Raw genomic sequence first — 26,309 nt, forward strand, 5'->3', positions numbered from 1 at the left:
GAAGCAGAGCATGATCCCTGCTCTTCGTATTTCAACATAACCTCAAACACACCTCCACGACTACCACTGCCTTGCTAAAGAAACTTAGACAAAAGGGTGCTTTACACGCTGCGACATCGCTAGCGATCTCGATAGCGATGTGACATGCCAGATCGCAGATAAGATTTGCCGAGATCGCACATAGGTCATTTTTGTAACGCCGGTCACATGTGCGATCTCGGCAAATCGTATGTGCGATCTGGCATGTTACATCGCTAGCGATGTTGCAGCGTGTAGAGCACCCTTAAGGCTGGAATTACACTTGCGAGTGTAAAATCGGTCCGATTCTCATGCCAGAAAGTAGGACGATTTCTTCTCACATTTCATCAGTGTGCTGTCAGTGTGCAATCAGTTTTTAACCCTCAGCAGCTGCTACTCATGTACTGTTATGTACTGGAGCATTTACATTGTTCTCTGCTACATGATAGAAATCTATTGAGAAAAACGGATGTCACTAGGATGGTCCGTTTGACATCCGTTTTTTTCCACGCACCCATAGACTTGCATTGAAGAGACTCGCGTGAGAAACTCACCAAAACGCAGCATGCTGTGATTTTTTTTCTCAGTCCGATTTGGACTGAGAAAAAAAATAGCAGATCTGAGCTGCCTCATTGATTAACATTGGTCCGAGTGCAATGCAAGATTTTCTCGCATTGCACTCGTGCGAGTTAATCGCAAGTGTGACTCCAGCCTAAAGGTGATGGATTGGCCAGGCAGACCTAAACCCTAGTGAGGCATCCTCAAACGAAAGGATGAGTAGCACAAAGTTTCTAATATCCAACAGCTCTGTGATTTTGTCATGGAGGATGAAAGAGGACTCTAGTGACTCCTGTGAAGCTCTAGTGAACTCCATGACCAAGGGAGTTAAGGCAGTACTTGAAAATAATTGTGGTTAAACTGGCTGTTGGGCATGCTAATAGCTGGGAATTGTAATTGGCATATATTGAGGTAAGAGTTAACATTAGTTATATAGGAACATATAGGAATACAATAACCCATATGAGGAATTAATGCGTTTAACATCCTATCCTCTCTTTCTTTAATGATAGCCATTTAATTGTGTAATAAAAGTTATATTTGAATGATCTTTAGGTTAGGATACCTCTAGTTGCCCTTTGGGCAAGTTGTGTTTATAGTCAATTTAACCCTACGCTGATCGGGGAATTTTCTGAGGTTTTCTTGTGGTCATGTCTGATCAAAGAACGTTCATCTCTGGTACTCAGAACCCATCTCTTTCCTGAGTGATATGATGGCTGGACATTCCCATCATGTTTGTACTTGCGTATAATTGTTTGTACAGATGAACAAGGCACCTTCAGGAATATCGAAATTACATCCAAGAATGAACCAGACTTGTGCTAGTCCACAATTCTCTTCCTGAGATCTTCGCTGATTTCTTTTTACTTTCCCATGATGCTACACAAAGAAACAGTGTGTTTCAGGTATGATTTAAAATACAACCACAAGTGTGTCTCTAATTAACTCAGATGTTGCCAATCAACCTATTAGAAGCTTCCAAAGACATGACATAATCATATGGGGTGTCCCATATTGCCAAAGGCATAGTACTGTTCGTGTATGTAAATGTTGACTTTACAGAAAGTAATAAAATACCTTACAAAATTTTCTCTCATTATTCTGGTATTTGGCAAATATAAGTAATTTTGGTTCCTAATTGACCTAAAACGGGAAAGGTTTATTTTCATGTCAGATAGTGAGAAAAACATGCAGATGTGTCTTTTTAGATAGTGTATGTAAACTTCTGGTTTCAACTGTATGTGTTGAGTTATTTAGAGGGCACACCAAATTTTCACTGTTATACATGATGTGCACTGACTACTTTACATTGTATCTACAATGTCAGATCTTCAGTGTTGTCCCATGAAAAGATATAAAATAGCTGGGGTGGGCCCTAAAATTTTGCCAGTATGGGGTTCAGAAATTTCTGGTGGCAGCCCTGCCTATAAATGATTTGCAATAAACTATTTCTCATCAGTACTGTGGTTCTCTTATGGTCTGCCTTTTGATGATGATGGATAACAGCTCCCAGTATCTCCTTAGGCTACTTCACACTTGCGTTTGTCGCAATCCGCCGCTATGGAAAATAGTGCAAACCGTTAACGGCTTGCGCTGTTTCCCATAGACATGTATTGACGACGCACTGCGACGCAAGTGTCTGCGTTGCATCCACCGGCCAACACAGAGTCGTTATTTTGGCTGAGCGCCGGACAATGGAACGCAGAATGTAGCTGTTTTTGTTGCTGTAAAAAAACGCACTCCGCAGGATTCCGTCGGGATCCGTTAAGAGGCATAATGAATGTCTATGGTGCTGGATACCGTCGCCATGCGTTTGACGACTGATTTCACTGCAGGATTCCGTCACGTTCTACTGAGCATGCTCAACATGTCCAGCAGAACGTTCTAAATCATTTAAAATCACTCCTGGTCTAACTCTCTCTCTCTCTCTGTGGGTCAGTCTCTCTCTCTTTGTCGGTCTGTCTCTCGATCTCTATCTCTCTCTGTCTCTGTCTGTCGGTCTCTCTCTCTCTCACCCCCTCTCGCATACTCACCGATCACCAACGCGGCGCTGCACAGCTGTCAGACTGCTCTGGCGTCTAATCCTTATATTAAAAATTCCGGCCACTCATTACTCCATCTCGTATTCACTGCTTCCCCTGCCCACCGGCGCCTATGATTGGTTGCAGTCAGACGCGCCCCCACGCTGAGTGACAGCTGTCTCACTGCAACCAATCACAGCCACCTGTGGGAGGGTCTATATCTTGCAGTACAATAAATAAATAATTAAAAAAAAAATGACATGCGGTCCCCCCCAATTTTGTTACCAGCCAAGATAAAGCCACACAGCTGAAGTCTGGTATTCTCGGGATGGGGAGACCCACATTATGGGGAGCTCCCCAACCTAAAAATATCAGACAGCAGCCGCCCGGAATTGCCGCATCCATTAGATGCAACAGTCCCGGGACTCTACCCGGCTCATCTCGATTTGCCCTGGTGCGGTGGCAATCAGGATAATAAGGAGTTAATGGGAGCCCATAGCTGCCACTAAGTCCTAGGTTAATCATGGCAGGCGTCTATGAGACACCCCCAATGATTAACCTGTAAGTGAAAGAAAATAAATACACTCGAAATAATCCTTTATTTGGAATAAATGAAAAAAAAAAACACCCTCGTTCACCACTTTATTAATCCCCAAATACCCCTCCAGGTCCGACGTAATCCACACGAGGTCCCACGACGCTTTCAGCTCTGCTACATGAAGCTGACAGGAGCGGCCGTAGAACATCGCCGCTCCTGTGATCTTCACGCAGAAACTAAAGTGAATCGTGTTGTCAGCTGGGAAGTCACTGAGGTTGTGCCGGTGTGTGTGCGGTGATGATGGGGGCGGTAGTGCCTGTGTGTGTGCGGTGATGATGGGTGCGGTAGTGCCTGAGTGTGTGCGCTGATGATGGGGGCGGTAGTGGCGGTGTGTGCAATGATGATGGGGGCGGTAGTGCCGGTGTGTTTGGTGATGATGGGAGCGGTAGTGCCGGTGTGTGCGGTAATGATGGGGGCGGTAGTGCCGGTGTGTGTGCGGTGATGATGGTTGCAGTAGTGCCTGAGTGTGTGGGCTGATGATGGGGGCGATAGTGGCGGTGTGTGCAATGATGATGCGGGCGGTAGTGGCGGTGTGTGCAGTGATGATGGGGGCAGTAGTGCCGGTGTGTGCAGTGATGATGGGGGTGGTAGTGCCAATGTGTGCGGTGATGATGGGGGCGGTAGTGCTGGTGTGTGTGAGCGGTGATGATGGGGGCTGTAGTGCCTGCGTGTGTGCGGTGATGATGGGTGTGGTAGTGCCTGAGTGTGTGCTGATGATGGGGGCAGTAGTGGCGGTGTGTACAATGATGATGGGGGTGGTAGTGGCGGTGTGTGCAATGATGATGGGGGCGGTAGTGCCAGTGTGTGTGGTGATGATGGGGGCAGTAGTGCCTGCGTGTGTACGGTGATGATGGGTGCGCTGATGATGGGGGCGGTAGTGGCGATGTGTGCAATGATGATGGGGGCGGTAGTGCCGGTGAGTGCTGTGATGATGGGGGCGGTAGTGCCGGTGTGTGCAATTATGATGGGGGCGGTAGTGTTGGTGTGTGCAGTGATGATGGGGGCAGTAGTGCCGGTGTGTGTGCGAAGATGATGGGGGCCGTAGTGACTGTGTGTGTGCGGTGATGATGGGGGCGGTAGTGCCGGTGTGCGCAGTGATGATGGGGGCTGTAGTGCCGGTGTGTATGTAGTGATGATGGGGGCTGTAGTGACTGCATGTGTGCGGTGATGATGGGGGCGATAGTGCCGGTGTGTGCGCAGTGATGATGGGGGCTGTAGTGCCGGTGTGTATGTAGTGATGATGGGGGCTGTAGTGCTAGTGTGTGCGGTGATGATGGGGGCTCTCTCTCTCGGCTAAAGAAAACTAAACGAACGCAACGCGTTATTTCACAGGAATTGTTGCCTTTATTATCACAATATTTACAATGCATCAGTCACATGCGTCACACAAGTACAAACTGGGAATTGTAAGTTCATGCGATACAAATGTATATGGGTCTGACCTGACATTACAATTGATATATCATGTGCTGATGGTGGTTCTGGTTATGTATTCCTGTACTGATAAGGATTTTGATGGTGTGTTTCTGTACTGATGGTGGTTGTGGTGATGCATTTCTGTATTGATTGTTGTTCTGGTGATGTATTCCATTACTGATGAGGGTTTTAATTATGTGTTTCTGTACGGACTGTGGTTCTGGTGATGTCTTCCTGTAACTATGGAGGGTCTGATGATGTATTTCTGTTTTGATGGTGGTTCTGGTCATGTATTCGTGGACTGAGTGTTTTGATGCTGTGTTTCTATACTAATGGGTGTTCTGGTGACGGGATTTACAGTACTCTTGGTGGGGGGGGGTATGCTTTTCTAACCTCCCATAGGCCTGCCCATGACCTGATTGCGGGTTGCTGATGGCTTGCCTTAACCACCAGGTATCTACTGAAGGACCCATGTGTCTGCTATAACAGTATTCCTGTGAAACCAAGCCCATGGCTGGCATTTATAGGAGACTGTAATTTTTGCTATATACAGCAGTACTGTGGTTTTGTAAAATATAGCAAGAGCGATCAGTTGCTGGCAGTTTCAAGCTAAAAAGTACAGGTGAAAAGTAAAAAAGAAAGTAAAAAAATATGATTTGTAGTTGTCTAATCTACAAAAGTCCAGTTTAGAAAAGACTGGTTCTATCAAAATACAAAATTAATTAACCTATACAGTAAAACGCTGTCTGTAACGAGAAAAAGGCAAAACACTGGAGTCCAAAATGTTGAACACTCAAAATATTGTATGTAGCCCAAAATTGTCAGTCCGGCAGGCAAAAGCAAGCCCCACAAAAGCCCACAAAGGCAAGCCCCGCAAAGCCCACAAAGGCAAGCCCCGCAAAGCCCACAAAGGCAAGCCCCGCAAAGCCCACAAAAGCAAAGCCCCGCAAAGCCAAGCCCCGCAAAGCCAAGCCCCGCAAAGCCAAGCCCCGCAAAGCCAAGCCCCGCAAAGCCAAGCCCCGCAAAGCCCACAAAGCCAAGCCCCGCAAAGCCCACAAAGGCAAGCCCCGCAAAGCCCACAAAGGCAAGCCCCGCAAAGCCCACAAAGGCAAGCCCCGCAAAGCCCACAAAGGCAAGCCCCGCAAAGCCCACAAAGGCAAGCCCCGCAAAGCCCACAAAGGCAAGCCCCGCAAAGCCCACAAAGGCAAGCCCCGCAAAGCCCACAAAGGCAAGCCCCGCAAAGCCCACAAAGGCAAGCCCCGCAAAGCCCACAAAGGCAAGCCCCGCAAAGCCCACAAAGGCAAGCCCCGCAAAGCCCACAAAGGCAAGCCCCGCAAAGCCCACAAAGGCAAGCCCCGCAAAGCCCACAAAGGCAAGCCCCGCAAAGCCCACAAAAGCAAGCCCCGCAAAGCCCACAAAGGCAAGTCCCGCAAAGCCCACAAAGGCAAGCCCCGCAAAGCCCACAAAAGCAAGCCCCGCAAAAGCAAGCCCCACAAAAGCAAGCCCCACAAAGCCCACAAAGGCAAGCCCCGCAAAGCCTACAAAAGCAAGCCCCACAAAGCCCACAAAGGCAAGCCCCGCAAAGCCTACAAAAGCAAGCCCCACAAAGCCCACCTACCGACAGGAAAAATGGTATTGTGCTTGGAAAATAGCAACTCAAACTAAATTGTTATTTTAACTTCAGATTCGTTTTTCCTACATAAATAATATAAACAATCTGTACACGTTCAGCATCGCCGTAGTCATCGGGGAAACGTGTTTCCAGGGCATTTTTGGAATTTCTTGCCCGTTTTTCAGTAGAGCTCTGTACGGTAGTAAGGACGGCAATATTAAAACCTACAATAAATGATATGAAAGGCGGGTTAAATTGAGCAAGAATTCTTAGCTGGAAAAATAGCAAGTCCCACACAGTGTATAAATATATACAGGGCTAAATGTCCTCTGGACACGGGATACACGAGTGGGCATCAGAGGGACACGGACCCTGCACCGTCCCGCGTCACATCTGACCCTCTGCGCGCGCACAGCGCCGCTCTTATCCTCAGGTGTCCTCAGGGAGTAACGCCCACTCTGGTCACGTGTATGTGATCCACAGTTGTCATTCGCTGGCCGTGTTGTCACGCATGACGCACAACGCAGCCAGCATTTGCCCCGCATGGCCTCAGCTGTAATGTCCTGACCTCACACTGCGGTGTATCCCCGGCATCTAACCATCATGTGGGAGCAGTACAGGTACTCCGCCCTACCTCCGACATTAGAGGGATCCCCGGCACCGCAGGCTACAAAGTCAGGTAATCTGTGTGCCTGCACCTGCACGGGCAGCTAGGGGTTAACAGGTACAGGCCAAAGGAGCCACACATGAACATTCCACTAAACAGGACATTCTGCAGGGTTTTTCACTCCAAGCTCCTCTCTCTCCTCCTGTGTGAGTCTGCTCTCCTCCTCCTGTGTGAGTCTGCTCTCCTCCTCCTGTGTGAGTCTGCTCTCCTCCTCCTGTGTGAGTCTGCTCTCCTCCTCCTGTGTGAGTCTGCTCTCCTCCTCCTGTGTGAGTCTGCTCTCCTCCTCCTGTGTGAGTCTGCTCTCCTCCTCCTGTGTGAGTCTGCTCTCCTCCTCCTGTGTGAGTCTGCTCTCCTCCTCCTGTGTGAGTCTGCTCTCCTCCTCCTGTGTGAGTCTGCTCTCCTCCTCCTGTGTGAGTCTGCTCTCCTCCTCCTGTGTGAGTCTGCTCTCCTCCTCCTGTGTGAGTCTGCTCTCCTCCTCCTGTGTGAGTCTGCTCTCCTCCTCCTGTGTGAGTCTGCTCTCCTCCTCCTGTGTGAGTCTGCTCTCCTCCTCCTGTGTGAGTCTGCTCTCCTCCTCCTGTGTGAGTCTGCTCTCCTCCTCCTGTCTGAGTCTGCTCTCCTCCTCCTGTCTGAGTCTGCTCTCCTCCTCCTGTCTGAGTCTGCTCTCCTCCTCCTGTGTGAGTCTGCTCTCCTCCTCCTGTGTGAGTCTGCTCTCCTCCTCCTGTGTGAGTCTGCTCTCCTCCTCCTGTGTGAGTCTGCTCTCCTCCTCCTGTGTGAGTCTGCTCTCCTCCTCCTGTGTGAGTCTGCTCTCCTCCTCCTGTGTGAGTCTGTCTGCTCTCCTCCTCCTGTGTGAGTCTGTCTGCTCTCCTCCTCCTGTGTGAGTCTGTCTGCTCTCCTCCTCCTGTGTGAGTCTGTCTGCTCTCCTCCTCCTGTGTGAGTCTGTCTGCTCTCCTCCTCCTGTGTGAGTCTGTCTGCTCTCCTCCTCCTGTGTGAGTCTGTCTGCTCTCCTCCTCCTGTCTGAGTCTGTCTGCTCTCCTCCTCCTGTCTGAGTCTGTCTGCTCTCCTCCTCCTGTCTGAGTCTGTCTGCTCTCCTCCTCCTGTGTGAGTCTGCTCTCCTCCTCCTGTGTGAGTCTGCTCTCCTCCTCCTGTGTGAGTCTGCTCTCCTCCTCCTGTGTGAGTCTGCTCTCCTCCTCCTGTGTGAGTCTGCTCTCCTCCTCCTGTGTGAGTCTGCTCTCCTCCTCCTGTGTGAGTCTGCTCTCCTCCTCCTGTCTGAGTCTGCTCTCCTCCTCCTGTCTGAGTCTGTCTGCTCTCCTCCTCCTGTCTGAGTCTGTCTGCTCTCCTCCTCCTGTCTGAGTCTGTCTGCTCTCCTCCTCCTGTCTGAGTCTGTCTGCTCTCCTCCTCCTGTCTGAGTCTGTCTGCTCTCCTCCTCCTGTCTGAGTCTGTCTGCTCTCCTCCTCCTGTCTGAGTCTGTCTGCTCTCCTCCTCCTGTCTGAGTCTGTCTGCTCTCCTCCTCCTGTCTGAGTCTGTCTGCTCTCCTCCTCCTGTCTGAGTCTGTCTGCTCTCCTCCTCCTGTCTGAGTCTGTCTGCTCTCCTCCTCCTGTCTGAGTCTGTCTGCTCTCCTCCTCCTGTCTGAGTCTGTCTGCTCTCCTCCTCCTGTCTGAGTCTGTCTGCTCTCCTCCTCCTGTCTGAGTCTGTCTGCTCTCCTCCTCCTGTCTGAGTCTGTCTGCTCTCCTCCTCCTGTCTGAGTCTGTCTGCTCTCCTCCTCCTGTCTGAGTCTGTCTGCTCTCCTCCTCCTGTCTGAGTCTGTCTGCTCTCCTCCTCCTGTCTGAGTCTGTCTGCTCTCCTCCTCCTGTCTGAGTCTGTCTGCTCTCCTCCTCCTGTCTGAGTCTGTCTGCTCTCCTCCTCCTGTCTGAGTCTGTCTGCTCTCCTCCTCCTGTCTGAGTCTGTCTGCTCTCCTCCTCCTGTCTGAGTCTGTCTGCTCTCCTCCTCCTGTCTGAGTCTGTCTGCTCTCCTCCTCCTGTCTGAGTCTGTCTGCTCTCCTCCTCCTGTCTGAGTCTGTCTGCTCTCCTCCTCCTGTCTGAGTCTGTCTGCTCTCCTCCTCCTGTCTGAGTCTGTCTGCTCTCCTCCTCCTGTCTGAGTCTGTCTGCTCTCCTCCTCCTGTCTGAGTCTGTCTGCTCTCCTCCTCCTGTCTGAGTCTGTCTGCTCTCCTCCTCCTGTCTGAGTCTGTCTGCTCTCCTCCTCCTGTCTGAGTCTGTCTGCTCTCCTCCTCCTGTCTGAGTCTGTCTGCTCTCCTCCTCCTGTCTGAGTCTGTCTGCTCTCCTCCTCCTGTCTGAGTCTGTCTGCTCTCCTCCTCCTGTCTGAGTCTGTCTGCTCTCCTCCTCCTGTCTGAGTCTGTCTGCTCTCCTCCTCCTGTCTGAGTCTGTCTGCTCTCCTCCTCCTGTCTGAGTCTGTCTGCTCTCCTCCTCCTGTCTGAGTCTGTCTGCTCTCCTCCTCCTGTCTGAGTCTGTCTGCTCTCCTCCTCCTGTCTGAGTCTGTCTGCTCTCCTCCTCCTGTCTGAGTCTGTCTGCTCTCCTCCTCCTGTCTGAGTCTGTCTGCTCTCCTCCTCCTGTCTGAGTCTGCTCTCCTCCTCCTGTCTGAGTCTGCTCTCCTCCTCCTGTGTGAGTCTGCTCTCCTCCTCCTGTGTGAGTCTGCTCTCCTCCTCCTGTGTGAGTCTGCTCTCCTCCTCCTGTGTGAGTCTGCTCTCCTCCTCCTGTCTGAGTCTGCCTGCTCTCCTCCTCCTGTGTGAGTCTGTCTGCTCTCCTCCTCCTGTGTGAGTCTGCTCTCCTCCTCCTGTGTGAGTCTGCTCTCCTCCTCCTGTGTGAGTCTGCTCTCCTCCTCCTGTGTGAGTCTGTCTGCTCTCCTCCTCCTGTCTGAGTCTGTCTGCTCTCCTCCTCCTGTCTGAGTCTGTCTGCTCTCCTCCTCCTGTCTGAGTCTGTCTGCTCTCCTCCTCCTGTGTGAGTCTGTCTGCTCTCCTCCTCCTGTCTGAGTCTGTCTGCTCTCCTCCTCCTGTCTGAGTCTGTCTGCTCTCCTCCTCCTGTCTGAGTCTGTCTGCTCTCCTCCTCCTGTCTGAGTCTGTCTGCTCTCCTCCTCCTGTCTGAGTCTGTCTGCTCTCCTCCTCCTGTCTGAGTCTGTCTGCTCTCCTCCTCCTGTCTGAGTCTGTCTGCTCTCCTCCTCCTGTGTGAGTCTGTCTGCTCTCCTCCTCCTGTGTGAGTCTGTCTGCTCTCCTCCTCCTGTGTGAGTCTGTCTGCTCTCCTCCTCCTGTGTGAGTCTGTCTGCTCTCCTCCTCCTGTGTGAGTCTGTCTGCTCTCCTCCTCCTGTGTGAGTCTGTCTGCTCTCCTCCTCCTGTGTGAGTCTGTCTGCTCTCCTCCTCCTGTCTGAGTCTGTCTGCTCTCCTCCTCCTGTCTGAGTCTGTCTGCTCTCCTCCTCCTGTCTGAGTCTGTCTGCTCTCCTCCTCCTGTCTGAGTCTGTCTGCTCTCCTCCTCCTGTCTGAGTCTGTCTGCTCTCCTCCTCCTGTCTGAGTCTGTCTGCTCTCCTCCTCCTGTCTGAGTCTGTCTGCTCTCCTCCTCCTGTCTGAGTCTGTCTGCTCTCCTCCTCCTGTGTGAGTCTGCTCTCCTCCTCCTGTGTGAGTCTGCTCTCCTCCTCCTGTGTGAGTCTGCTCTCCTCCTCCTGTGTGAGTCTGCTCTCCTCCTCCTGTGTGAGTCTGCTCTCCTCCTCCTGTGTGAGTCTGCTCTCCTCCTCCTGTGTGAGTCTGCTCTCCTCCTCCTGTGTGAGTCTGCTCTCCTCCTCCTGTGTGAGTCTGTCTGCTCTCCTCCTCCTGTCTGAGTCTGTCTGCTCTCCTCCTCCTGTCTGAGTCTGTCTGCTCTCCTCCTCCTGTCTGAGTCTGTCTGCTCTCCTCCTCCTGTCTGAGTCTGTCTGCTCTCCTCCTCCTGTCTGAGTCTGTCTGCTCTCCTCCTCCTGTCTGAGTCTGTCTGCTCTCCTCCTCCTGTCTGAGTCTGTCTGCTCTCCTCCTCCTGTCTGAGTCTGTCTGCTCTCCTCCTCCTGTCTGAGTCTGTCTGCTCTCCTCCTCCTGTCTGAGTCTGTCTGCTCTCCTCCTCCTGTCTGAGTCTGTCTGCTCTCCTCCTCCTGTCTGAGTCTGTCTGCTCTCCTCCTCCTGTCTGAGTCTGTCTGCTCTCCTCCTCCTGTCTGAGTCTGTCTGCTCTCCTCCTCCTGTCTGAGTCTGTCTGCTCTCCTCCTCCTGTCTGAGTCTGTCTGCTCTCCTCCTCCTGTCTGAGTCTGTCTGCTCTCCTCCTCCTGTCTGAGTCTGTCTGCTCTCCTCCTCCTGTCTGAGTCTGTCTGCTCTCCTCCTCCTGTCTGAGTCTGTCTGCTCTCCTCCTCCTGTCTGAGTCTGTCTGCTCTCCTCCTCCTGTCTGAGTCTGTCTGCTCTCCTCCTCCTGTCTGAGTCTGTCTGCTCTCCTCCTCCTGTCTGAGTCTGTCTGCTCTCCTCCTCCTGTCTGAGTCTGTCTGCTCTCCTCCTCCTGTCTGAGTCTGTCTGCTCTCCTCCTCCTGTCTGAGTCTGTCTGCTCTCCTCCTCCTGTCTGAGTCTGTCTGCTCTCCTCCTCCTGTCTGAGTCTGTCTGCTCTCCTCCTCCTGTCTGAGTCTGTCTGCTCTCCTCCTCCTGTCTGAGTCTGTCTGCTCTCCTCCTCCTGTCTGAGTCTGTCTGCTCTCCTCCTCCTGTCTGAGTCTGTCTGCTCTCCTCCTCCTGTCTGAGTCTGTCTGCTCTCCTCCTCCTGTCTGAGTCTGTCTGCTCTCCTCCTCCTGTCTGAGTCTGTCTGCTCTCCTCCTCCTGTCTGAGTCTGTCTGCTCTCCTCCTCCTGTCTGAGTCTGTCTGCTCTCCTCCTCCTGTCTGAGTCTGTCTGCTCTCCTCCTCCTGTCTGAGTCTGTCTGCTCTCCTCCTCCTGTCTGAGTCTGTCTGCTCTCCTCCTCCTGTCTGAGTCTGTCTGCTCTCCTCCTCCTGTCTGAGTCTGTCTGCTCTCCTCCTCCTGTCTGAGTCTGTCTGCTCTCCTCCTCCTGTCTGAGTCTGTCTGCTCTCCTCCTCCTGTCTGAGTCTGTCTGCTCTCCTCCTCCTGTCTGAGTCTGTCTGCTCTCCTCCTCCTGTCTGAGTCTGTCTGCTCTCCTCCTCCTGTCTGAGTCTGTCTGCTCTCCTCCTCCTGTCTGAGTCTGTCTGCTCTCCTCCTCCTGTCTGAGTCTGTCTGCTCTCCTCCTCCTGTCTGAGTCTGTCTGCTCTCCTCCTCCTGTCTGAGTCTGTCTGCTCTCCTCCTCCTGTCTGAGTCTGTCTGCTCTCCTCCTCCTGTCTGAGTCTGTCTGCTCTCCTCCTCCTGTCTGAGTCTGTCTGCTCTCCTCCTCCTGTCTGAGTCTGCTCTCCTCCTCCTGTCTGAGTCTGCTCTCCTCCTCCTGTCTGAGTCTGCTCTCCTCCTCCTGTGTGAGTCTGCTCTCCTCCTCCTGTGTGAGTCTGCTCTCCTCCTCCTGTGTGAGTCTGCTCTCCTCCTCCTGTGTGAGTCTGCTCTCCTCCTCCTGTGTGAGTCTGCTCTCCTCCTCCTGTGTGAGTCTGCTCTCCTCCTCCTGTCTGAGTCTGCTCTCCTCCTCCTGTCTGAGTCTGCTCTCCTCCTCCTGTCTGAGTCTGTCTGCTCTCCTCCTCCTGTCTGAGTCTGTCTGCTCTCCTCCTCCTGTCTGAGTCTGTCTGCTCTCCTCCTCCTGTCTGAGTCTGTCTGCTCTCCTCCTCCTGTCTGAGTCTGTCTGCTCTCCTCCTCCTGTCTGAGTCTGTCTGCTCTCCTCCTCCTGTCTGAGTCTGTCTGCTCTCCTCCTCCTGTCTGAGTCTGTCTGCTCTCCTCCTCCTGTCTGAGTCTGTCTGCTCTCCTCCTCCTGTCTGAGTCTGTCTGCTCTCCTCCTCCTGTCTGAGTCTGTCTGCTCTCCTCCTCCTGTCTGAGTCTGTCTGCTCTCCTCCTCCTGTCTGAGTCTGTCTGCTCTCCTCCTCCTGTCTGAGTCTGTCTGCTCTCCTCCTCCTGTCTGAGTCTGTCTGCTCTCCTCCTCCTGTCTGAGTCTGTCTGCTCTCCTCCTCCTGTCTGAGTCTGTCTGCTCTCCTCCTCCTGTCTGAGTCTGTCTGCTCTCCTCCTCCTGTCTGAGTCTGTCTGCTCTCCTCCTCCTGTCTGAGTCTGTCTGCTCTCCTCCTCCTGTCTGAGTCTGTCTGCTCTCCTCCTCCTGTCTGAGTCTGTCTGCTCTCCTCCTCCTGTCTGAGTCTGTCTGCTCTCCTCCTCCTGTCTGAGTCTGTCTGCTCTCCTCCTCCTGTCTGAGTCTGTCTGCTCTCCTCCTCCTGTCTGAGTCTGTCTGCTCTCCTCCTCCTGTCTGAGTCTGTCTGCTCTCCTCCTCCTGTCTGAGTCTGTCTGCTCCCCTCCTCCTGTCTGAGTCTGTCTGCTCTCCTCCTCCTGTCTGAGTCTGCTCTTCCCTCTAATCAGCAGGTTCCCACGAGGTCAGGGACCTGAACCACACAATGGGATATTTGTACAGATTCTAATGTGAAGTTGATTTCTCATTCTAGAAAATAAAACTAAACCGTCTGTGAAGGTGGCCGTGTCCTTTTAGGTGTATTCCTTTAGCTGGCATATATGGCATATCCACAGGATTTGCTAATAATATCTCATAGCTGTGGATTAGAAATAAGTGAACTCGATCGGTAAAGTTCGGGGTTAGTACTGGTGACCGGGTGTCCAGGGCTCAAACTCACACACGGACATCTCAGGGATATTCGTGGTCGATTCGTGTTCCGATACTGAATAAAGTTTGTTGTGTGCTCTGGAGCCTTTCATTCAACACATTTTTGGTATGGGAAGATGCCTGGATTCTGCTGGGAACAAAATAATAATAATGAAAACAAAACCCTGTGTGGGGTTCCCCGTCATTTTTGTTAACCAGTGCAGTTAAAGCAGACAGCTGGGGGCTGATATTATCAGGGTGGGAAGGTACATGGTTATTGGGCCCTTCCTAGCCTAAAAATAGCAGTTTTCAGATGCCCCAGAAGTGGAGCATCCATTAGATGCTCCAATTTGGGCACTTTGCCCTTGTGGGGTGGCAACTCAATCATGGTAATGCTTGTGAGATTGAGGTAAGATGTGAACTAACACCTGACATCAAACTCAGAGATTAGTAATGGAGAGGTGTCTATCAGACACCCCCATTACTAACTCAGTAAGTGTAAATTAAAAAAAACAAAACACACACATCAAAAAATAGTTTATTTGAATAAACACTGCCCCCCTCCCCACTCCCTTGTTGATCAATTTATTAATGTAAATAAATTCTCGAAGTTCCGACGTAATTCAATGGTGTAATGTCCCAGAGCCCTTGAACCCTAAGGAGCCACATTCTGAAACTGTTCTCAAAATTCTTGCAGTCTCTGAATGGCTCTCACTGTGGGTAACAATGGCGTTATCTGATGTAGTGTGTCCACACAAAAAAACAAAAAAAAAACACCCCACCATCTTTCCCACAGAAGTGCTCTGTTTATGGCTGTCTGTATGTGGACAGAGAGCCAAACTGCCCAATCATTCACTTCCATTTGGATTTGGGTCCAGAACAGAACTTTATCTAAAGTCCAGCTGACCCCACGATCCCAGACTTCCACAGGTCCGCTCATCTCTACCTTGTGTCAACCGACCTCAATGTACATAGGGGCAGAGAAGGATCGAGGCCCCACTCTTCGTACATCTGCCCATAGGAAGCTATGTAACTGAAAAGCCTATCTCAAAGAGGAAGGAGAGCACACCCCTATTTATACAGAGTACAAGAAACTATAGAAAAACCATAGGACCATATTCACACCACAGCTCTTGTATGATGTATGTATATCGACTTTTGTGCTAGCTCATTTCTTTGATTTTGCTATAGTTTCTTAAACACTGTACAGACAGTGACGTGCCCCTCTTTCTCTTTGAGCTAAGCTTTTTGTTTATATTGCTTTCCATCCTGCTCTGTCCCCATCTACAATGAGATCGTTTGACATAAGGTGTGGTCTTAATACAAGATGGTAGGTCCATCGTCATTGGGGTACACCATGTCACGGTGGGATGGCGCTTACTCTTCGTTGATCAAGACAGTGCTTACTATGTACCCCATGTACTTTTTACTTACTGCTGGGTATATGCTCATTCTGGTTCTATCGTATGTTTTCTCTGGTACTCTAAGCTGCACCGTTTTGCTGCTGCAAATACTGATTGTGCACATGCTTTGAGAAGGCATTTAAATGGAGTACACATAGGACATGAGCTTAGCTTGGGATCAAACCTTTTGTGTTTTCTAATCTGGGTAAAACAGGAAACATGGCATGGTCTCTAGATGTTGACCTGCATAGCCACCATTATTCCTTACAGCTAGAAAGTCACTTGTGACATAAAATTCCTGCCAGGATGTAACGCAATGTGATTCTGTATAGAAGAAATTCACTGCACTTCTTTTCTGCATTATAGATTCCAAGCTTAAAGGGAACCTGTCAGGTCGTATAAGGCTATTAACCAGGAAATATAGGGTTAATGTGGTGCTTAATAGTGTTATGAAGGTTCCCGACAACCTTACTGAAAGTGTGGCTCCTGGGAGAACATGAACTTGATTCCTCCCGGGAGCTGCCGGCTTGCAGTCATGCAGGTGTGCTTGGAGCAATTAAAGCCACCACTCAGTATTGAGAGCAATGTCTGTAACCACGCCGCTCTACAGTGTAGCCTTACAGAGCCGGCTGTCAGTCAGTGCTGAGTGTGCCCAAGGCCACCGTTCTCAGTGCTGTGAGTGGTGACTGTAAGTGCAGCGGAACACCTGCATGACTGAAAGCCAGCGGCTCCTGGGAGAAAACAAGGTAATTCTCTCCCAGGTGCCACACTTTCAGTGCAGGGCACTTTTATAACTCTATTAATCTTCAGATTAACCCTATATCTGCATATTAATAGTTATCAGACCTGACAAGTTCCTTTTTGTCTTGCTGGCAATCCTCATAGGCTAATGTATTGGCATAAATCCATTCTAGAAGCCACAACACACGAGTAGCTGTAACCTTATGGGTTTATTATTATTCTTGTTTAGAAGGCGGATGCTTGTTTTCTTACAGATGATGATTGGAATCTTGCTTCTCCACAGATCCTTCTAACTCATGGTTGATGTGGTGCTGTCACATTTGGATTACCTGCCTTTCATTTGGAATTCTTCTGATCACCTTACCTATATCCATCTGGTGGCTCTTAAAGGTAAAACAAAGAAGGATCTGCCCCACAGCACTGCATCTATTCTATGTAGGCACGCCCTTGCCTTGGGAAGTCTTGTCTTCTTGCACTTAGTATGTAAATGATCACACTTTGTTTTCAGACTGAGTAGAGATCTTTTTCCTGAGGACAGGTTTAGGAGTCTACAAATCAGAAAGCGACATATAGCATCAGAAACTAAAATAGTGCAATAATATTTGTATTATATTATGAAAATGTCAGGTATATCACAGGAGAAATTGGCTTCTATAGACTGAAGTACATTAATCATCATTTGAGCTGCGATTTTCTAATATATGATTTGGTTCCATTTGTCATTATTTCTAATGTTGTAAAGGCCACAGCAGCAGTCCAGAGTTGTATTGAGCTCAGTGCACTATGGACTGCTGCTGTCACTCAAGCAGAAACTAATTCTACAAAAAGTCTCCTGTTCAAAACTTGTCACCTGCGTAGTCCTCACACATTCAGATGTAAATTTTGAGTTAGTTATGAACAGAATCATTTTACACATTGTTCTTGGCAGCTTTTTGCCATGGCCCCTCTGACAAGCCTAGCTAGTTTGGCGGTGATAATCTCCTGCTGATAAAACACTGATTCTATTAACACAACAGCTTATAGCCTAATAAGTGACAATCCCTGGAATCAGAGTCTGAGCCCCTACATTATACTGCCCTTAGATTACATAACAAAGATCTCCTGACAAATTCCTTCTAAAGGGCTAATCCCACCTATTGTCTTCAGGACGGCACGCCTTCCCAGCCTTCTGACTTTGATTTTTGGAGAGTGTGCCCACTTGACTGACTTCCTTCCTGATCTTTTCCTTATGTATATCTAATAGGTATCTACATATGTATGGGTTGAATTGTGGAAAGTTATTTGATGAACAAAACTGTTGAGCTAGCAGCTTAGTAAGATTTTTGTGCATTTTAATAGCCATAATGGCATGATATTCTAAGAAAATGATTTTATTACAACAGATCGTTCCAGATTATGAGAGGGTAGTGATATTCCGCCTTGGTCGTGTACGGCCACCCAAAGGTCCTGGACTCGTCCTGCTGCTCCCTCTTATTGACCAGTTTCAGAGGATAGACATGAGAACAAGAGCATTCAGCATACAGACGTGTAAGGTGAGAACTCCAGGATTATATTTGTCTAAATACCAAAAATGCAGAGAATGGCCCTGACTCATTAAAACCTTTACTCCAAAATTTTGGCATAAAGTGTTGAAAAATCACAGAATTTTAGTGCAATGGAAGACTGTACAAAGGTTTTGTAACTTTTGGCAATTCCACACCTTTTTTGCGAAGCCCCCAAAAAACGGACTGCACATGGCAACCCTCACTTGTAAAATTCATGATTAATGGCAACATTCTTTACGTCACTCCATTCCCCAACTGGAGTAAGATTTGTGATAAGGTGCACACATCTTTTCAGACAAGCCGGATTCTTTAAGAGAATCACCACTAAATGAATTTGGGAGCGTCTGACTCCAAAACGCCCCCTCAACATGACTTGCATGAAAAAAAAATGGTTTTGAAAAATTTGGGACAATAAATGAACAAATACAACAACTATAAATATATCAAATTCTCTGAAGGACTTATAAAAATTGCCATACATGTGTTATATACAGTAAATATAGATTTTAATGACTTTAGATGAGGCATCAACTCTTATATTTTCAGGTGAAGTCTCGGGAGGATGTTCCGGTGTCTGTAGGAGCGGATGTTCAGTTTAGAGTATGTGATCCTATTCTGTCTGTGCTGTCTGTCCAGGACCTTAATTTTGTTATCCAGAACTCGGCAGAAAACCTGTTGGCGCAGAGCTTGGGCCGCAAGTATCTCAGAGAGATCTATGGTGACCGTATGCGTCTAGGAGAACATTTTAAGGTTAGTTGATAGGAAAACTAAGAGATGAAACATTATCCCAAAAAATCAAGCATTTGCTGAATATTAAAAATTGACAAAATGGAGTGTCCTCCAGGTGAAAAACCTAAAGGGGTTGTCCAAGACTTTTATATTGATATCCTATCTTTAGGATAGATCGATATCTGATCGAAGGGCTTTCTACACCTAGCACACCTACTGATCAGCTGCTCCTGGTGCCAGACGGAATTGTTGAGTTGCGGAGCTGCACAGCTTCATCAACAGAATAGTAGCTGCAGCTGGCTGCCTCACATCCGCACCCCATTCTAATCAATAGGGGGCAGATGTGCAGTATTTGGACGCAGCCACTATGCACTTGCTCCGCAACTCAACACATTCGGCTGCAGAACAGGTGATCGATGTGTAGGTGCTGAATTTCGCACCGCTACCGATCAGATATTGAGTACCTCTCCTAAGGATAAGTGATCAATATAAAAGTCCTGGACAACCCCTTTAATAATTTAATTCTAAAAGTATATACTGTATACGTGAATATGATGTGATCATTATTAAAGCATTTGGTTCTAAAGGTGACCATAGACTTAAAACTAAGGTCTGTAAAAGTCACAGATTTGTGGAGGGCGGGCCAACCATGTTTGGCCAATGTTGTCAGTGTTGGGAGACTGGAGTCATGTTGAAATTCAACATGCTAAAACTTTTGTTTTCAAGGAAGATAAGCCATCACCAGGGATGTCCAGTAACCACATATTTCCTCTTCCCGTTAATAATACAAGCACACTCATCCAAACTAAGTGTGCATGTGTATTAAGAGGTAGGAGAAATGGCTGTTCCATTGCAGTTTCTGCAGTTCAGTCCAAGCCTTACATGTAAGCTAGCTGAAGAAAAACTACTTGTTCCACTTCAATAGGGTTAAGTGCAGGAAAAAAATGTTTTTTTCAACACTCAGGTTTTCTGATGCAGGGTATGTTTTTTCTTCTGTCTGCATAATTGGATGCTGAGCTGGAGTGTGGTCTGTGCACTATGGCATTGAATTATGCCAATGAAATCTAAGTGAACAGTTCTCTATGTCGGTATGGACATTGGAATGACAAATACTTTAGATTTTTAGCACCACTGTATATACATAAACTTATGCACAAACCCTGCTGCTAAATGACTTGTGCTCAGGAATTGCACACAACAATGATTTGTGCTTAAAATCTGCATCATTTTCTTTTAAAGGGAACCTGTCTCAGGAATTTGGCTTTCAACCTAAACGTTTCCCCCTCTGCAGCTCGTGGGCTGCATTCTAGGAAGGTTTTTTGTACTTTTTGTGCCCCTTTTTAAACCAAAATAAACACTTTATAAACTTGTACCTTTTTGTTTGAAAATCTTGTTAATTTTCCATGGGGGCGGGCCGTGTGGCGTCCGTTGCTGTAGCTTACGCCGTCCCCCATGCTCCAAATCATGCCTCATAACGCCGCCCACTGCGCCGAGGTCCCGTGCACGCCGGGACACCTAGTGACGTGATCGCATGCACGAGAGTAATGGGCGGCGCTGTGATTGCATCGCAAGTGCGCGCCCATACTCTCGTGTGCGCGCTCTCCCCTCTGTACGTCGCTCAGATCTCTGCTTCTCCTGTGCTCCGCTCCTCCCATCTATTTCCTGCTGCAGGGTACGATGGGAAGGAGGTGACGTCGGGCCGGCGCAGAACGCTGGAGGCAGTGGGGAAAGGGCGGGCACGAGAGTATGGGCGGGCACTTGCGATGCAATCACAGCGCCGCCCATACTCTCGTGCCTGCGACCACGTCACTAGGTGTCCCGGCGTGCACGGGACCTCGGCGCAGTGGGCGGTGTTATGAGGCATGATTTGGAGCATGGGGGACGGCGTAAGCTACAGCCAACGGACGCCACACGGCCCGCCCCCATGGAAAATTAACAAGATTTTCAAACAGAAAGGTACAAGTTTATAAAGTGTTTATTTTGGTTTAAAAAGGGGCACAAAAAGTACAAAAACCTTCCTAGAATGCAGCCCACGAGCTGCAGAGGGGGAAACGTTTAGGTTGAAAGCCAAATTCCTGATGACAGGTTCCCTTTAATATATCTGGTCTTGTGTTTTTATAGGAGGATATTAATGAGCAAGTGAAGCAGTTTGGGGTTTGTGTGGAGTGCGTGGACCTCCGTATAGAAGCCGTCTCACGACCTCAAGAGGAGCATGTGAATGTTCCTCTCAACCCCCAAGTTGTAAATCCAAATGGTGGGTAGAGCAAACTGATCATGCAGTTTGTCTCAATGCCAAGCAGGTTTCAGCAACTGATGAACAGCCATGTACAGGTATGACCGTTCTGTTATTTCTATATGTTATATTGTAATGTGTGGTTATATAGGGATCTTTTGCTTGCCTATGTGATTCTCTGATCAGGACTTTACATTAGTCTGATGTATAGAAACGGGAAAATTTGGAAGTAAATCTTAGTGTACAAGTTTGAGGTGGCAGTCCTCCATAGTTAAACCCTATCACACTTGTACATCCCATTCAATGTTGCCACCTAAATTTACCTAATTTTCACATGGTTCACAGTTATGTGCTCTCAAGCATTCTTCTCTCCATATAATGTATTTAAACACATTCCAAAAAAATCAAAGAAATGAAGAATTAAGCAGAGGTGTATGCATAGTTATATATTTTTTTGTTTAGTCACTTTATTCTTTTTTTAAAAACAAAACATCTTTATAAACAGGGAATCCTCAATCACCATAAATAAATATCCAAGGTGCCAGATTGTATACTGTGTATATATAGATATATAAATAAATCCTAATCATGCACATAATATACTTCATATATACAGTACAGACCAAAAGTTTGGACACACCTTCTCATCTCTAGAACAACTATTAAGAGAGACTTTGTGCAGCAGGCCTTCATGGTAAATTAGCTGCTAGGAAACCACTGCTAATGACAGGCAACAAGCAGAAGAGACTTGTTTGGGCTAAAGAACACAAGGAATGGACATTAGACTAGTGGAAATCTGTGCTTTGGTCTGATGAGACCAAATTTGAGATCTTTGGATCCAACCACCATGTCTTTGTAGAAAAGGTGAATGGATGGACTCTACATGCCTGGTTTCCACCGTGAAGCATGGAGGAGGAGGTGTGATGGTGTGGGGATGCTTTGCTGGTGACACTGTTGGGGATCTATTCAAAATTGAAGGCATACAGAACCAGCATGGCTACCACAGCATCTTGCAGCAGCGTGCTATTCCATCCGGTTTGCGTTTAGTTGGACCATCATTTATTTTTCAACAGGACAATGACCCCAAACACACCTCCAGGCTGTGTAATGGCTATCTGACTAAGGAGAGTGATGGGATGCTACGCCAGATGACCAGGTCTCCACAGTCACCAGACCTGAACCCAATCGAGATGGTTTGGGGTGAGCTGGGGCCGCAGAGTGAAGGCAAAAGGTCCAACAAGTGCTAAGCATCTCTGGGAACTCCTTCAAGATTGTTGCAAAACCATTTCCGGTGACTACCTGTTGAAGCTCATCAAGAGAATGCCAAGAGTGTGCAATGTAGTAATGAAAGCAAAAGGTGGCTACTTTGAAGAACCTAGAATATAAGACATATTTTCAGTTGTTTCACACTCTAAGTATTTCATTCCACATGTTTTCATTCATAGTTTTGATGTCTTCAATGTGAATCTACAATTTTTAGAGTCATGAAAACAAAAAGAATGAGAAGGTGTGTCCAAACTCTTGGCCTGTACTGTGTATGTCTGCGTGTGTGTGTATATATGTGTGTGTGTGTGTGTGTGTGTGTGTGTGTGTATATATATATATATATATATATATATATATATATATATATATATATATATATATATATATATATATATATATAATTGCCCTCCCCCTTCCCCCTCCTCTCTCTCTCTTCTTTCTTTCTTTCTTTCTTTCTTTCTTTCTTTCTCTCTCTCTCTCTCTCTCGTCTCTCTCTCTCTCTCTCTTTCTTTCCCCCTCTTTCTCTCTCTCTTTCTTTCCCCCCCTCTTTCTCTCTCTTTCCCCCCTTTCTCTCTTTCTCTCTCTCTCTTTCCTCTTTCACCTCTCTCTCTCTCTCTCTCTCTTCCCTCTCTCTCTCTTTCCCTCTCTCTCTCTCTCTCTTCCCTCTCTCTCTCTCTCTCTCTCTCTCTCTCTCTCCTTTCCCCCCCTCTCTCTCTCTCCCTTTCCCCCCCTCTCTCTCTCCCTCTCTCCCCCCCCCCTCTCTCCCCCCCCTCTCTTCCCCCCCCTCTCTTTCCCCCCCCTCTCTTTCCCCCCCCCTCTCTTCTCCCCCCCCCTCTCTTCCCCCCCCCTCTCTTTCCCCCCCCTCTCTTTCCCCCCCTCTCTTTCCCCCCCTCTTTCCCCCCCCTCTCTTTCCCCCCCCTCTCTTCCCCCCCCCTCTCTTTCCCCCCCCTCTCTTTCCCCCCCCCCTCTCTTTCCCCCCCCTCTCTTTCCCCCCCCTCTCTTTCCCCCCCCTCTCTTTCCCCCCCCTCTCTCCCCCCCCTCTCTTTCCCTCCCCTCTCTCTCTTTCCCTCTCTTTCCCCCCCTCTCTTTCCCCCCCTCTCTCTCTCTCCCTCCCTCTTCCCCCCCCTCTCTCTCTCTTTCACCTCTCTCTCTCTCCCTCCCTCTTCCCCCCCCTCTCTCTCTCTTTCCCCCTCTCTCTCTCTCTCTCTCTTTCCCCTCTCTCTCTCTCTTTCCCCTCTCTCTCTCTCTCTTTCCCCTCTCTCTCTCTCTCTTTCCCCTCTCTCTCTCTCTCTTTCCCCTCTCTCTCTCTCTCTTTCCCCTCTCTCTCTCTCTCTCTTTCCCCTCTCTCTCTCTCTCTCTTTCCCCTCTCTCTCTCTCTCTTTCCTCTCTCTCTCAAGAATAAAGTGTTTAGTGTAATATAATAGCTGATAGCTGCCGTCCTATTTTATGTGAATACACTAACGATTGATATGTGCATGTAAATGTAGGGTATGGTAAAGTTTTATGGAATAAAAGATGGAATATGTAAGCACAAACGAGATGTTGGACTCCTGTAATAAAATATTAGCAAGTGTGCTGAACACTTCCCCGGAAGAAGCTACAGGCGAAACTGCGTAGGGGTGAGGGCACCACCTGTCCTGGCTCATCTCCCTCATTTATTAGTGTAAGTAAAACAAAGCACTTGCAATTACACTTATTACAGGAGTCCAACATCTCCTATTTGCTTACTTCCATTGATTTACTGTGAAAACATTAGGGACTCTATCAGCACAATGTTCTGTTCAAATCAAGCATAGGAACTTGGTGCCTGTCCTTGGTTTTAACAGGCATTCTGTGCTGAGAATCCCTTTAAGGGCACATTCTCACCTACTTGTTTTCCATCTGTCTCTGCCCTTCTCTGGCTCTGTGAAGATAGAGCTGTCATTTATCAAATAGGTGAAGTGGAGATTGAGGGACAACCAGCAGGGGGAAGGTGCACTATGTGTGGCCACGCCATGATGCTTCGAGCGCTTGTATTTGATTTGAACAGTCCTTCAGTTCTGACAATGTTCTTTTAAACAGTGTATGTTCAAGTTTCATTTGAGCACAGGCTTCAGACACTGCATAGGTGATAAGCTGTAATTTTGGGCCAACTTTTTTCAGATTCTTTTACCATGACAAATTCACTATAGAACCATAGTAATAAGATTATAAAGGATTAATTCATGTTGTGTTGCTGTTCCAGAACTCTCATTACAGGAGATGATGTCTCGATTGGAGGGAATTTTGTCAGAATCATTGGTAGCTGAAATCAGGTCTTCTTATCAGCTGTATGTGATCCAAAAAGATGGAACGAGAACTGCATGTTTCCTTGATTTAACTGCAGGTAGACACATTGACCCTCAGGAGGCTCTTCTGTCTGGTTCATGCTGTTTTCTCCCTTTTAACATCACTTTCCATCATTTTGTTTTCTTCCTTCTTACAGGCTCTGGGCTTTCTGGAATGGGGGTCCTCTCTTCTCCACCTGATGTTATCCTAGAAGTTACACAAGCAGATCTCCTCTCTCTCACAAAGGGAGATTTAAATCCCATGACTGCTTACACAACAGGTCGCTTACATGTCACAGGGAGTCTGCAGACTGCTCTGCGGCTAGAGAAAGTCCTACCGAAAATATTGGGTTCTTGATGCTTTTCCAAAGTTTTTACTTTTTGATGATTTTTTTACATGCAACAGTTATTTATGTATGAAGTACATTATTTATTTTACTCGCCATGATAGCGCTAATAATTCCACAGCACTTTACAGACCTTATCATCACTGTGTACATTGGGCTCACAATCTAAATTCCTTATCGGTATGTCTTTGGGGTATGGGAGAAAACCATAGAAGTTGGAGGAACCCCCACAAACACGGGAAGAAAATCTAAACTCCAGATGTATGTGCTCTGATATATGGAGTTTTAGCATTGATTTGTTTTTTGGGTTTTTTCTCGCACACAATATTGACATTGACAAGACATCAAGACAAGTTTTAACATTTTATGATTAACTGTGGTTCTTTATATCAACGATGTAATCTATTCCCAGACCATAGTCTTTTTTTATAGAGATAATAAATGTAAATAGTAAAGAAATTGGAATCTAATAGTATGAAAGTGTGTTTATTATAGTGGCAGGCAATTTATAAAAAGGTGTCATGTCATGGTTCCCATTCTTAGGATCTTTCACTGCAGCCTCCAGACTTCAGGGTAGACCAACCTGTTGCTGGGATTGACATACGGTAAGTTTACATGCCAATAGCTTTACATGTAAAATCCACCCTTGCAATCTACCACATGTAGAGCATGTCCCATATGATGTGTGCATACATTATCTGTAGCATCTGAATGGAGTTTATAAAACTATAAAGAAATGACTGCAAAGAATCCATGTTGGAATTTTCTACGGAACTCTTAGGACAAATGTTTGTCTTTTTTCCCCCCTAAAGATGCACACAGACAAAGTGGCCATAAGCAACCAGTTAGCCTAGATTGCAGGATGTATTTAAAGTCATTAAACAACTGTCTGAAACGAGGCACCCGATACTCCCCTAAAAGCATTTGGGCTGTGTTCACAATTTGCCCAAACAGAAGAAACACAAGCCCCAATTCATCAAGCAATCTTCTGGCATATTATTGAAAAGCTGAGCTGAGAGAGGAGTATTGATGAGTGTTGCTGCGAAATTTATCACAATTTATGCCAGAAAAGTGGTGTAATTTACCACATAAATGTACTCCATTTCTAGCAGTGGCGCAAGGCAGCTTAAGAATGCGCCAAATTAATTAAAAAAGCCAATCTCACTCTAATGCATTCTACGTCAAGAAAGGCATGTAGAATAGAAGTCTTGATGAATTGAAGTAAATGTTTTCTTCTGCTCAGGGAAGACCCTGGGACTGATTTATCAAAGCTTTTAAAAATGTTTGTGCAATGTATAGCTGTGCAAAAATTTTGGTTCATGGCATTTTCACACCACTTTGGATCAGCTCCGCTGAATTGAGCAGAGCTGAGGAGTGTGCTTATGCTCCATCTAATTCAGGGGCCACAAACACGCAGGCCTCATGCGGCCCCTGATGCTGCTTCCTGCTGCCCGTATGCACGGGGACCCCTTGACAATCATTGCCCGGTGAAGGGGGCAGCCGCTTTTAGAGCTTTGTTTTAGTTGAATGTCTTGCCGGCGCCATGCAGAGACAAGCTATCTGCATAGCTATCACAATGGAAGCCGCTAGCAAATCAGATACCCGCAGCTGACCTCTGCATATGACGCCAGCTGCTGGCTTCTGATTGGCTGGCGGCTGCCATTTATAGCTGTGCAGAGAGCTTCTCTGCTCAGTGCCAACAATACATTCAACTCAAAGCGCTGACAGCAGTGGCCTTCGCACTGTTTGTCATGGGGTCCACATGCCTGCGGGCCAGAAGAAGGAAATAGGACACCAAGGTAATGGAGGACAGGTGAGAAGATTTTTTTTTTTTTTTTTTGTATGTGAAGAATTGCACAATAGGGGACATTACTACAGGATAGGATATTGCTACAAGAAGGGAACTAGGAAAGGAGAGATTACTACAAGAGGAGGACTAGCATACGCACATTACTACAGCATGGGAACAAGAATGGGCACATTACCACCAGGGAATAAGGATGGTGCACATTACTGCAGGATGGGGATGAGGAAGGGGCACACTACAGGATGAAGACCAGGATGGAGTCATTACTACAGGATGGGCAC

General features: G+C 47.9%; 1 pseudogene; it reads left to right on the plus strand.

Annotated features, from left to right (window-relative positions):
- Positions 1 to 6,741: 6,741 nt before the first annotated feature.
- LOC142301667 (stomatin-like protein 1) lies at positions 6,742 to 24,686 on the plus strand (annotated as a pseudogene).
- The last annotated feature ends 1,623 nt before the right edge of the window (positions 24,687 to 26,309 follow it).

This window comes from Anomaloglossus baeobatrachus, chromosome 4 (genome assembly GCF_048569485.1).
Source record: "Anomaloglossus baeobatrachus isolate aAnoBae1 chromosome 4, aAnoBae1.hap1, whole genome shotgun sequence".
NCBI classification, from domain to species: Eukaryota; Metazoa; Chordata; class Amphibia; order Anura; family Aromobatidae; genus Anomaloglossus; species Anomaloglossus baeobatrachus.